The following is a 14,124-nucleotide window of genomic DNA, read 5'->3' on the forward strand; positions in this document are numbered from 1 at the left end:
AAGTAAAACTAAATTTGAGAAAGAAAAAGAAAATAAGTCTGTGGGTGTGTCTCAGGGAAAGGTGGATGATAGGGAAATACTTTAATGTGCTTTTTCTATGAAATGAATTTTAAGAAAAAAAATCAAAGTAACTAAGCTAAATATTCTCTTTGGTACTTTGATATATGTTAATCAACTCACTATGTGAAATCCATACTTTCTTTATAATAGTATGATGAAATAGTACAGCTCCCTCAAAAGGGGAAAAGCTTAAAAGAAGGAACAAGCCACCCATTCAGCTAAGGAAAGCAGAAGCAGCAGACTAAAGTAAAGCAAGACAGCTTCCTGAACACTGCTGAATAGGGCATCAAATTACAAAGAGGGAAAACCTAAAGGTCTATGGAATAATAGAGTAGAGCCAGAAGAAATTTAAAGGGAAAGGAGAGAAAAACTTGACAGAATAATGGCAGCCAATGCCAGAAGCAAGTCCCTTTACAGAGGAGTCAAGTTACAGCATTTCCCTGACTTCAGAACTGGAAGTAGATTTTCCCCCTTTCAGGAACAGTGAATCATATTAGAACACACTGTACAGTCAGTCTGACCAAACATTTGTCAAACATTGAGTAATCTTTACTGAAGTCCTTAAGAAATTGTGATTCTGCCACAATCTGAAGAATAAACCATTAGGAAAAAAAGATAAGAAAATAAGCTGTTTTCTCCCCTATTTCTCAAACGAATGTCATGGCAGGGTCACGCTAGTCTACTATATATAGGTAGATCATATAACTCATTAATTGTCTACTGAAGTGTATCTTTCCATAATTATTTCAGAATTTCCTGCTAGTAACTTGAGCTAGAATTACCCATCACAAGGACAATTCTGTCTCTGTGATAGAGTCTACTTAATTCAGGCTTGAGTATGTAATTCATGGATTGTTCAGGATCTGTCTTCTGGGTTTCCTGCTGTCCATATTTTGGCCATTCTGGCACTCCTTAGCACCTTGACTAGGGTGTAAGAGAGAAAATGATGGAGAGACATTCAACAGTTTATTTTTCTAACAGGTGTGTTATCCAGTATTAGCTTTATTTGGATTTGAGAACTACTTTTAGATTTCATTTATTTGTATCCTCTCCACCTCCTTATTTTACAGATTCCTCCTTAGGCAATAAAAATTCAATTTTAAAGAGGTGAGGTTTTTTTGTTTTGTTTTTTTTTTAACTCTTCAATGAGATCCCAGAGTCAGACCTATAGTTGGAACTCACAACTGCAGGTATCGGTGAGGGCCAGACTAGGATTTTGTTTGTACAAAGCCTCAGAGACTTCATGGAAGAGATCGCTAAGAAGTTGGGGCTAATAGCTGGCCCCCACCCACAATCCCTGCACCTCTCCCTATCAAAAAGATAAACAGACAACCCGGAAATAATGACATCTCCTTGACTGAGGAGGAGTTTGTTCAAATGGAAAAGAAATTTACTCTGAAAAGAGTATCAGGGCAAGTAGGTTAGGCTACCTTCGGGACTGAGAAAGAAGATCTTTTGAGGTGTCTTCCAGGAAAAATTACCAGTGGGGAGGGTGGACGGTTGTATGAACAATTGAAATCAGAACAATTAAAATAAAAAGAGGCGCCAGGGGGCGCTGCTGGCTAACAGCTGGGGTAGCCTTTTCCCTGCTTCTGAGAAGGTAGACATCCGCAAGGGACGACAAAGGCAGCAGCCCCTGGGGAACTGTCATGATACCAGCAAGGGGACAAGCACTTGGTGTCTCTGAGCAGAGAGAAGGATGGGGGACCCATCTTTCCCGACTGTAGCTTGGCTGCTGCAGCCAGAGGAAACAGAGGCCGTGTTTAGCGAGTCTTCTGTCTGGGAAAGTGGAGGAAACCAGAGTGAAAAAGTCATGCTTCCTGTTTTCAAGGAGCTTTTAGCCTACCACCGATGGCCTTCCTAAAACTATATATTTTTTTAAATAAATACTTTACATACCACACACTAAAATCATTTCCAGATGGATTAGAGAGCATCTGTAAGACTGGAGGAAGACAGAATTGAATAGTTAATACAAATTCGAAGGAGGAAGCGATTTCTAAACTTTTCTACAAGCAAGTGTAAGAACTATAGAGATTGCCACATTTAATTACATAAAAATGATAACCTCTGGATATTAAAATAAAATAAGTAAAATGAAGACAATGAGCTGAGAAAAATATTTGGTCAAAATGTGACTGATAACAGGTTAATCCTTTTTCTATAACAAACACATACAAATAAAAATGAAATATCACCATGCTCTAATAGAGAAATGTACAAATCTTGAAAAATCGATTCACAGAAAAGAAAACACATTTAGGAGACAAATACGAAAAACAGGAAAATGTTAATCTCACAAGTCCTTGAAGAAATGCAAATTGAAAATAGGGTGTTTTAAAAATAGACAATGCACAAAATTCTTAATGCTAATGAAGCTGCGGTAAAACTGAATCTTCCATATGTTGCTGGTGACAGTAGAGATTACTGAAATTTTTTGGAAAGCCCTTACAGTTTGGCAACAAACATCGAGAGCCTCAAAAATATTTTTATTCACTGACTCAGTAATTATGCTTCTGGAACTCCATCCTAGGAAATGCTACAAAATAAGTATTTTAATTAACAAAATGTTCACTAAGAGCCATTTATTTTGAGCAAAATTTGAAACAAGATAAATGTCCAAAATGGTTAAATAAATTACAATACAATAGTTAATTTAAAAATGTTATGGTGATTATAGCAACACAGAAATGGTTATACTACATTGTTAAGTGAATGGGGCGAGATACAAAATTATCAGTTTGGTTATAACTTCTTTAAATAAACAAATCATTTTCGAAACATGTAGAAAAAGAAAGAAGTTTTTGTTTGTCTGGGGCTGGTTGTCTGGGGAACTGTGGATGTCTCTTTTTATTTTTTAAAAGCTTTTCTTATTTTCCAGTTTCTAAATATTCTTTATAATGTAAATACTTACTTAAAAATAAATGGCCACCGGTACGCCTGGGTGGCTCAGTCGTTAAGCGGCTGCCTTCGGCTCAGGTCATGATCCCAGAGTCCTGGGATCGAGCCCCGCATCGGGCTCCCTGCTCGGCGGGAAGCCTGCTTCTCTCTCTCCCACTCCCCCTGCTTGTGTTCCTGCTCTCGCTGTCTCTGTCTCTGTCAAATAAATAAATAAAATCTTTAAATAAATAAATAAATAAATGGCCACCAAAATCACTTGCATTTGTATACATTAACAATGAACAATATGGAAAGGGAATTAAGAAAATATTCCAATTTACAATAGTATCAAAAAGAAGAAAATAGTTAGGAATAAATCTAACCAAGGAGGTGAAAGAGTTATACCCTGAAAATGACAAAATACTGCTGAAAGAAATTAAGGAATAAGTTAAGTGGAAAGATATCTTATGTTCATTAATCAGAAGACTTTAACATTTTTTAAGAATGTCCATACTACCCAAAGCAATCTACAAATTCAACACAATCCCTATCAAAATCCCAATGCCAATTTTCAGAAATAGAAAAATTCACCCTAAAATTCATATGGAATTTCAAGGGACCCCAAATAACCCAAACCATTTTGATTAAAGCAGAACAAAGTTGAAGGCCTCACAACTTCCTGATTCAAAATGTATTACAAAGCCACAATAATCCACAGTGTGCTAATGGCGTAGACAGACAAACAGACCAATAGAATAAAATAGAGAGCCCAGAAATAAACCCTCACACATACGGCCAAATGATCTTTGACAAGAGTGCCAAGAACACTCGATGAGAAAAGAACAATCTCTTCAACAAATGGTTCTGAGCAAACTGGATATGCAAAAGAATGAAGTTAGACTCTTATCTTACTCTTATGCAAATATTAAGTCCAAATGGATTAAGGACCTAAACATAAGACCTAGAACTATAAAACAAGGAGGGGAAAGCTTCATGATATTGGACTTGGCAAAGATTTCTTGGATATGACACCAAAGACACAGGCAACAAAAGTAAAAAAAGGACAAATGAAACTACATTGAACTTAAAACCATTTGTACATCAAAGGAAACAGTGAAAAGACAACCTACGGAATGGGAGAAAATCCTTACAAATCATATATCTGACAATGGGTCAATATGCTGAATATGTAACAAACTCATACAACTCAATGACTAAAATCAAATAACCTGATTTAAACATGGACAAAGGGCTTAAATAGACATTTCCTCCAAAGAAGACATACAGATGGCATATGAAAAGCTGCTCAACACCACTAATCATCAGAGGAATGCAAATCAAAATCAAAATGAGATATTGCCCAACACCAATTAGGATGGCTATTATCAAAAAATTAAATTAACAAAATAACAAAAGTTGAGGATGTGGAGAAATTAGAACCCTTGCGCACTGCTGGTAGGATTGCAAAATGGTGCAGGCTCTATGGAAAACAGTATGCAGGATCCGCAAAATTTTAGAAGTACCCTACAATCCAGCAATCCCACTTCTGGGTATATGTCCAAAAGAATTGAAAGGAGGGTCTCAAACCACAACCATGTTCATTGCAGAATTAGTCACAACAGCCAAGAGGTGGAAACAGCCCCAAAGTCCATAAACAGATGAATGGATAAATATGTAAATAAAATGTGGTATTTATGCAGTGGAATATTATTCATTATCCTTAAAAAGGAATGAAATCTGGCAATATGCTATGACAATGATGAAGTTTAAGAACATTATGTTAAGTGAAGCAGCCAGTCATAAAAAGATGAATACCATACAATTCCATGTGCATGAGATATCTCAAATTGTCAAATTCATAGAAACAGAAATTAGAATGTGATTAACAGGGGCTGGGAAAGGAGGAAAAGAGGACCTGTTAATAAGTACAGAGTTTAAAATTTTCAAGATGAAAAAGTTCTGGAGATCCTTTCCTAACAATGTGAATACACGTAACACTACTGAGCTGTACACGTAATGCTTTAAGTGGTAAATTTTATGTTTTTTATCACAATAAAAAATTAAGAAGTCAAAAAATATAATAAAACGAAATAAGTGGCTTATGTACCTACATGCTTCCATTTAAAGTAAAAGTTTTTCAAAGAGTAGTTCCCACTTCAAACCACACTAATACTGTCTTGAAACATCTCATATCAAGGTCACTCCATGGCTTCCACTTTGTGAAATCGATGATCCATTCTCTATCTTGTTTTTTTAAAAACAGCCTTATTAAGATATAATTCACATATGCAATTCACCTATTTAAAGTACACAATTAAATGGTTTTGAGTATATTCACTGTTGTATAACCATCATCATAATTGATGCGAGAATATTTTCATCATCCCCAGAAAATCTCTGTACCCATTAGCAGTCACTCCACTTTCCTTCCCCTCCCAGCCCTTAGGTGAACACTAATCTACTTTCTCTCTCTACAAACTTGCTTAGTCTTGACATTTTATGTAAGTAGAATCATATATGATGTGGTCTTTTTGACTGGGTTCTTTCACTTAGCCTCATGTTTTCAAGATTAATTCCTTTGTAATATGTAGCAGTACTTAATTCCATTTTATTGTCAAATAACATCATATATATTATATATATACTACTCTATGTTATATTAAAATAACAGTACACACACACACCATTTTATGTATCTGTTCATCAGTTGTTTCCACTCATTGGCTCTTATGAATAATCCTGCTATGGACATTCACATGCAAGTTTTTGCATGGATATGTTTTCATTTATCTAGGATCTATATCTAGAAGTGTAATTGCTAAGTCACGTAATAACCTTTTGAGGAACTAACAAACTGTCCTCCAAAGCACCTGAACCATTTCACATTCCCACCAGCAGTGTAAGAGGGCTCCCAATTTCTCCACATCTTCACCAATGCTTGTTATCAACTGTCTTAATTCTTATGTCTTCATTTCATTGATGGCTAATTATGTTGAGCATCTTTTTATATTTTTATTGGCCATTTGTATATCTTCAAGAAGATATTCTTGGCTCAACTTTGAATTGGGTTATTTGTCTTGTATTATTGAATTATAAGAGTTCTTTATATATTCTATACATACATCCCTTATCAGACATATGATTTGCAAATATTTTCTCACATTATATAGGTTATCTTTTCACTTTCTGATAGTGTCCTTTGCTGTACAAGAGTGTTTAATTTTGATGAAGTCTAATTTATCTCTTTTTCTCTTGTTGAATGTGCTTTTGCTGTCATAGTTCTGAAAACATCAAATCCAGGGTCACAAAGATTTATGTTTTCTTCTAAGAGTTTTAAAGTTTTATCTCTTACATTTTGGCCTTAGACACATTTTGAATTAATTTTTGTATATGGGCGAGTAGGGGTCCAATTTCATTCTTTTGCCTGTGAGTACCCAGTTGTCCCCACACCATTTGTCAAAAGACTATTCCTTCTCCCCATTGAATTATCTTGGCACCCTTTTCAAACATCAATTGTCTATAATGTGAAAGCTTATTTCCAGATTCTCAATTCTATTCCATTGGGTTAAATGTCAGTCCTTATGCCAGTACTACACTGTCTTGATTACTATAGCTTGTAGCAAGTTTTTAAATCAAGAAGTGTGAGTCCCCCAACTTTGTTTTGCTTTTTCAAGATTGTTTTCAAATTTCCATGTGAGTGTCAGGATCAGCTTGACAATTTCTGCAAAGAAGCCAACTGGAATTTTAATAGCGATTGCACTGATTTTGTATATTGATTTGAGAAGTATTGATGTCTTGACCATAGTAAGTATTCCAACTCATGAACATGAGATGTATTTATACTTACTTAGGTCTTCTTTATTTTCCTTCAACAATGTTTTATAATTTTCAGATTATAAATTTTTGACTTCTTTTGTTAAATTTATCCCAAAGTAGTTTATCTTTTTGATACTATTAGAAATGGAATCTTTTTTTTTAATTTCATTTTGGATTGTTTATTGCTTCAGTTTAGAAATACAGTTAATTTTCATATATTATTCTTGTATCCTGCAATCTTGCTTGTCTTTCACCATTAGGTAGGATGTGGATTGTGGGTTTTCCACAGAAGTCCTTTATCATGTTGAGTAAGTTACATCCTTGTCCTAGTTTGTTGAGTGTTTTTATCATTAAGATATGTTGAACTTTGTCATATTTTTCTTCCATGTCTGTTGAAATGATCATGTGGTTTTTATCCTTTATTCTAGTGATATAATGTAATAAATACATTGATTTTTGGATTCTCTCTCCATTCTTCCAAGCAACACTAACACAGTCTGAGCACTGCTTTTTGAAATACTCTACTTTCTTCTCTTGACTTCATTATTCTATTTTTCTCTTACTTCACAGACTCCTTTTCCTCAGTCTTATTCTAAATGCTGAGTGTCCAGGGCTTTGTCCTGAGCCCTCTTCTTTTCTGTTTGCACTCTCCTTGCATGATTTTATCCAGTACCATGATCATCTCCATGCTAATGGTGCCCAATTTGTATTTCCAGCCTTGATCTCTTTTTTGAGCTCAGAGCAAGATCCTACTGCCTCCTCCATGTCTTCATTTTCTATTAACAATGCAAACTTAACTTGTTCAAAACAAAGTGATTATTTTCCACTGCTTTCCAAGTCTCCTTTAGCTCAGTTAAGGTTTCCAAAATACACCTATTTGCTAGCCAACAACTAGAAGTTGTCTTTTTCTCCTCCATCTTCCAAACCCAATCTAGTCATGTCTACTTCAAAATACATCCCAAATTCAATGACTTCTCATCATCTATATTGTTAAGGCCCACTCCAAACCACTAATATCTCTTCTCTGGACACCTGTATAAGCTTCCTAATATCTTGCATTCCTATTGTCAATTCTCTATGCAGAGGCTGTTGCATAGAGAATTGATGGTCACATCATACCACATCCTTACTTAAAAATTTACATTGCCTTCCCATTCCTTCATAATGAAACGTAAACCCCTTGTCATAACCTAAGAGATTCAACATGATCTGGGCCTTGCCTACCTCTCAGACTTCACCTTTCACCCTCCTCCCACATTTACCATGCCTAGACACACCATCTTTCATTCTGTCCTGTAATGTGCCAAGCTTCTTCCTGCCTCAAGGAATGACTAGTTCTTTGTCATCACTCAGAATTCAGCTTAAATGTTTTCTACCTTGAATATTCTATCTTAAGGAGAAAGTCACACCTTACTCGCCAGTCACTCCCTATTCTATACAATTTAACTTTTATTTTCTTTAAAAAAATAAATATGGGGCGCCTGGGTGGCTCAGTTGGTTAAGCGACTGCCTTCAGCTCAGGTCATGATCCTGGAGTCCCGGGATCGAGTCCCGCATCAGGCTCCCTGCTCGGCAGGGAGTCTGCTTCTCCCTCTCCCACTCCCCGTTTGTGTTCCCTCTCTCGCTGTGTCTTTCTCTGTCAAATAAATAAATAAAATCTTTTAAAAAAAATTAAAAAAAAATAAAAATAAAAAAATAAATATGATATGAAACCATTCTTTTTATTTGCTTACCTTTCCAAAAAATAATCCATCCTCATTCATTATGTAATGTAATGAATGTAAGCTCCAGGAGAGAAAATGTGGCCTCAATAGTATCTGCCCTTAAACAGTATCTGACACATAGTAGGTGATCAATTACTATTTATTAAAGAAGTGAATAGGATATGTGAAAGATACAAAAACTATAAAGACAGAGAATCTTTCTTGAAGTAACTTGTAGTTTAGACAAAGAAATGTATATTTACTCATTAAAAGTAGTTCTGACTTCTAGTACATTCAAAACCAGGTGTTTTGTTAGGAGTTGGGAAGACAAAGCTGCCCCTCTATCTTTATCTTAGTTCAGCCCTCATCATTACTTGTTTTAATTTCTAAAATAATCTCAAAATGTTTTTTTAATGAACATTTTCAAACACATACAAAGTAGAGGAACCAGTATAATCAATTTTCAGACTTAACAATTACCACAGCTTTGCTGAATATGCTTCATTTAGTTATTTTTCCTACTTTTTTCTTTGCTGAAGTATCTTAAAGCAAACACGAAAGTCATGTCCTTTCATTCCTATGTCCTTCAGTAAGCATCTCTAAAAATATGAATGTTTTCTTACATAACCATATTGCCATTATCACCTTTAATTAATAATTCCTTACTAATACCTAATAATCTGTCAACAAATTTCCCTAATTGCCTCAAAAATATGTTTTATGATTGTTTTGTTTGAATCAGGATTTAAATAAGGTGTACACATTGTGTTTAGGTGTTCTTTAATCTAGAGAGCCCACTCTCCATTGTTTGTGTATTTTCAGAAACTAGATCAGTTCTTCTGTAGAATGTCTCACATGCCAGATTTCCCTGTGGCTCCTTGTGGTGTCTCTTTCTACTATCCTTCATATTGTTTGTAAGTGGAATTTAGTTTTAGAGCCTTGACTAAATTCAGGTTCAACTTCTTGAGGAAGAATACTTCCTATGTGGTGCTGTGTACTTTACCCCAGGAGAAACACATTACTTTTTCCACCTTTAGAGATGCTAAGATGGATCAACGGGTTCAGTAAATCTCTCCATCCTGAGGTTCCCCCCTACCTTTCTCTCCTGTAATGGTTCCATCCATTACATGTTGCCTGATTCAATTATTTAATTAGGAATTATAAAATGATGCTATCCTAATTTTATCATTTCTATCCTATTTATTATTTGAAATTCTGTTTGAAAATAACTATTTGGTGGAAATACAATATGTATAAGAAAGTCAAAATAAATGTTTAATTTTTGCTCCTAATTTCCGATTTTCACAATAAGGCATTAGCATCTTAGTTACTTACTAGGCATCCAGTGAGTTCTTAGAGTTATTTTTCTCTTTACTGCCTCTATGGTCTTGTTCTTTCTTTCTTTCTCTCTTTCTCTCTCTCTCTCTCTCTCTCTCTCTCTCTCACACACACACACACACACACACACACACTTGCCTTCTCTTTTTTGGTATCACTGTAAATTTATTATTTTTTATATATTTAATATCTATCAACTCTAGTCATTATTATTTTTATGCTCAAATGGTCACATAACTAACTAATGGAAGCCTCTTCATACTGGCCCTTGTTCTTTTGACATAATCCATTAATCTTCCTTGCTTTGTGACACAAGATGTCCCAAGCACATCTTGTAAATTCCTGCCATATCCAGAATAAGGCATTCCTCCTGGGATGAGCCTGGGATTACTATAGTAGGGAATGGTATTTAGACACCACGACACAGGCATTAGTTGTGTTCATAGTTATTGGATTGTCATTGCCCCTTGGTCTCCTTCATGGATAGTGCCAGGAAATTAGTATTTTTGAAATAAAAAAAAATTAGTAAACATATACAGTTTACTGTATGTTAATTACACCTCAACAAAGGTGTTAAAAATTAAAAACAAAAATAATGCACATCAGTAGGCTCTATTTCAACCACCATTTTAAGTCTCAACATTGATAAGATAGAAATAAGATAAGATAAAGATAACCATATGGAAAAGTACATAGCACATGGCACACTGCTATACACCATTCACAGTTCAGCAAATGAGTGTTGACAAATTATTTTCCACACAAGATGTCTATAAGAGAGATCAAGAAATCCTAAGTTTGGGGCACCTGGGTGGCTCAGTCGTTAAGCGTCTGCCTTCAGCTCAGGTCATGATCCCTGGGTCCTGGAATTGAGCCCCACATCGGGCTCCCTGCTCCGCGGGGAGCCTGCTTCTCCCTCTCCCACTCCCCCTCCTACTTGCGTTCCCTCCTCGCTTTGTCTCTCTCTGTCAAATAAATAATAAAAATTAAAAATCTAAAAAAAAAAATCCTAAGTTTATTTAAGTGAAACAACTAAGTACATCTGGAAAAAATAATTTAAATTCACCTAATATCTTAGATCAGAAAAATCTCAGAAGGATCAAAGAAATAAAATATACAATGAAACCTCAGAAGCATCATTAAAAAGCCATGGGGATTTTTAAAAAAGAAGTTGTGAGAGACAAATCTGACCCCAAATCCAAAGGAATAAAAGTGTAATTAATTTGACATCAAAAAATAAAATATCTGCATGGTAAAAACCATCATTAGCAAAATTAGAAGACAACTGAAACTGAAACATAGTATCTGCAACTCAGATCACAGATGAAGAGCTAATTTGCTTAACAGAGAGCTCCTACCAAATCTCTGAATAAAAACCAATAACCTAACAGAAAACATGGGTATAGGATATGAACAGACTATTCACAGAAAGTAAAATACTCTAAATGGCTCTAAAATATATGAATTAGGCTTAATTCACCCAGAGTAAAAAAACACAATTTTAGATGAATGCTAAAAAAGCAGTAAAACTGGTAATTTTTACTAAATATTGATCATTTCCTTTTAATAGTCTGTGTGATCAAATTGGAAGTAGACATAAAGTGGTTTTGGAGGCATGATGTCTGTTTTGAGGAAAAGCACTTGTGAGATTGAATTGCAAGATGAACCAGCCTCTTTTTTCATCAAACATCATTTTTACTGGAAAAAAAACTTGAAAAACAAACTGTGGTTATGCAGACATGTGTATTTGTTAGATATCTCCTGAGAAAGGAACAAAGTGAGCCTGTCACTTGAAGGAAAGCAACTAACAGCCAATTGCCAATGATAAAATTTGAGCTTTCAAGCAAAAATTAGGACTTTGGAAAACTTGTATCTGCCACTATGGACTTCACACCTTCCTAATACTTAAAGGACTTTTCTGACAACGTGAGTAATGATGTCAAGAAATATAATTTTTAAAATATTATATAGTAAAATGTTATACAGTAAAATATGTCAACATTTAGAAGATCTGTGTAAGTCCGTGAATCGATATTTTTCAAGTGACCAATGCATGATGTTTCAAAATCATGCAAGAGTAGGGGTAAAAGAGCTATTCAAAGTACAAGAGAGACAAACAGATTTTATTATAAGAGAGTACAAAAAGGCCACTCATATGGTTTCAGAGTCTTATTGTACCTAATCTTTACGAGACTCCCACTTAGCCAGTGTGAGTGCATCCAAGAAGAATATCCACAAATATCTGAATAGGTTATTAAAATCAACTTCTAATCTGTGCTCACACAGAGTTTCTACACATAATTCAACCATAGCAACATATTGTGACAGACTGAATGCAGAAGCAGATATGAAAATTGAGCTTGGGCGCCTGGGTGGCTCAGTTGGTTAAGCGACTGCCTTCAGCTCGGGTCATGATCCCAGGGTCCTGGGATCGAGTCCCACATCGGGCCCCCGGCTCAGCAGGAAGCCTGCTTCTCCCTCTCCCACTCCCCCTGCTTGTGTTCCTGCTCTCGCTGTCTCTGTCTCTGTCAAATAAATAAATAAAATCTTTAAAAAAAAAAAAAAGAAAGAAAACTGAGCTTTCTTCTATTAAGTCAGACATTAAAGAGATTTGCAAAAATATAAAAACAATGAAAATAGCTATTTTTCATAAAATATATTAACAATGAATAAGTTTATTATTTTTAAATAAATTAACAAATGTTTTTAGATGTCCACATTTTTAGCCTCTAATATAGCAAATACCAATAGACATAGGGCCACAATAATTTTTAAGCATATAAAGAGTTACCAAGGGGCGCCTGGGTGGCTCAGTTGGTTAAGCGACTGCCTTCGGCTCAGGTCATGATCCTGGAGTCCCGGGATCGAGTCCCGCATCAGGCTCCCTGCTTGGCAGGGAGTCTGCTTCTTCCTCTGACCCTCCTCCCTCTCATGCTCTCTGTCTCTCATTCTCTCTCTCAAATAAATAAATTAAAAAAAAAAAAAAGAGTTACTAAGAATGGAAACTTTGAGAATCACTGTTCTAAAAAATTGCTAAAATTGACCCCAGAACAGAGATATTGAGGCAAATTAATTACCATAGAAGAAATGATAGTTTATAGTTACCTCTCAATAAAACATGCATTCTACCAAGTCTAAGAGACACATAACCATAATACTGTATAAACTTTTCACAGCATGAAGGAAAGCTTCCAAATTTGTTTCTTTGATGCCAGCACATTAATACACACACACACATATCTTAAAAACAATCTAATTTGGGGGCACCTGGGTGGCTCAGTTGGTTAAGTATCTGCCTTCGGCTCAGGTCATGATCCCAGGCTCCTAGGATTGAGCCCCATGTAGGGCTCTCTACTCAGCGGGGAGTCTGCTTCTCCCTCTCCCTTTGTCCCTCCCCCTCTGCTTGCTCTCTCTCACACAAATACAATCTTTAAAAAATATATTTTAAAAAAATCTCATTTGTAATATGTTTGTCATGAGATTTTTTCCAGAAATGCAAAAAAGTCTCAATATTAAGAAACTTATTCACCATATTAATAGATTTAAAAAATCATATGACACCTACTTAGTTACTGCAAAGGCATTTGATAAAATTCCAAATTCATTCCAAAATGAAATAGAAAATTTCTAAAAGGAACCATGGGATAATTAAAAAAAATAATCTCAGAACATGAAGGGTCTTTCTTAGCAATCAATTAACTTCTTGATGAGTCCCATCCAGTGGGATATAAACATGGAAAACTTTTTTCTTCTAATTATTGGTTTCAATGGCATTGTGTCACTCATCTTTTCCCACCCCTTAAATTAAAATCTAGGAAAGAGTCAATGACTTTCCGGTAACTTCAGGTTATTAAAACTCAATCCAACTCAGTTTGAAACCCTAAATGGATCCAGTTCAAAGCTTTGTCCTTGCTATCACTGGTAGACTTGTGCTTGAGTAAAGAAACTATAACATGTATAATCCAAACTGGAGCACTCCTGAGTGAAAGTTAGCACTAGTAATAGTAACATCTTGGTGGTGTACTGAGGTTATCCTGGCTAAATCGGATGAATGGCCACCTGAGATCAAAGGACTTGAAATGGGGAGAGGGGAGTCTCCTCTGCTATTTCAAGCCTCCTCCCCTGTGGATTCTTTTTTTTTTTTTTTTTAAGATTTTATTTATTTATTTGAGAGAGAGAGAATGAGAGAGAGCAAGCACATGAGAGGGGGGAGGGTCAGAGGGAGAAGCAGACTCCCTGCCGAGCAGGGAGCCCGATGCAGGACTCGATCCAGGGACTCCAGGATCATGACCTGAGCCGAAGGCAGTCGCTTAACCAACTGAGCCAC

General features: G+C 35.6%; 1 long non-coding RNA gene across 3 annotated transcripts in view; it reads right to left on the bottom strand.

Annotated features, from left to right (window-relative positions):
- The window catches only part of LOC135364113 (uncharacterized), a 94,696-nt gene that overhangs the window by 76,161 nt on the left and 4,411 nt on the right, over positions 1 to 14,124 (bottom strand). For all 3 annotated transcript variants that reach the window (XR_010410705.1, XR_010410706.1, XR_010410704.1), the window contains exon 2: positions 2,975 to 3,156. This is a non-coding gene — a long non-coding RNA (uncharacterized LOC135364113). The remainder of the gene's footprint in view (positions 1 to 2,974; positions 3,157 to 14,124) is intronic.

This window comes from Mirounga angustirostris, unplaced genomic scaffold (genome assembly GCF_029215605.1).
Source record: "Mirounga angustirostris isolate CCGP_5_RB_7025 unplaced genomic scaffold, mMirAng1.0.hap1 SCAF_4, whole genome shotgun sequence".
NCBI classification, from domain to species: domain Eukaryota; kingdom Metazoa; phylum Chordata; class Mammalia; order Carnivora; family Phocidae; genus Mirounga; species Mirounga angustirostris.